Genomic DNA, 351 nt, shown 5'->3' with positions numbered 1-351 from the left:
ACACACACACACACACACACACACACACACATTTATTTTTTTAGTAGACTTTAGTAGATTAATACATTACATAATTGTTATAACTGATTATTTAACAAAAAATAAAAGTGTATGTACACGTACGTGATGTACATACACATCTCTCCGTATACAAGTTGCCTATACTCCGAGCCTCGATTGATGTTGAAATAATGAAAAATTGATTTTTTTTTTCCAACAGCGGGGACTCCATATGCCGGTGGTTTCTTTAGAGTAAAATTAGTTCTTGTAAAGGACTTTCTTAAGGGACCGCCAAAGGCTTACTTCCTAAAAAAAATGTTTCATCTTAATGTAGCAAAGAATGGCGAAATA

Source organism: Wasmannia auropunctata, unplaced genomic scaffold (assembly GCF_000956235.1).
Source record: "Wasmannia auropunctata unplaced genomic scaffold, wasmannia.A_1.0 LD336003.1, whole genome shotgun sequence".
Taxonomy (NCBI): Eukaryota; Metazoa; Arthropoda; class Insecta; order Hymenoptera; family Formicidae; genus Wasmannia; species Wasmannia auropunctata.
This window is presented reverse-complemented; position numbering follows the sequence as displayed.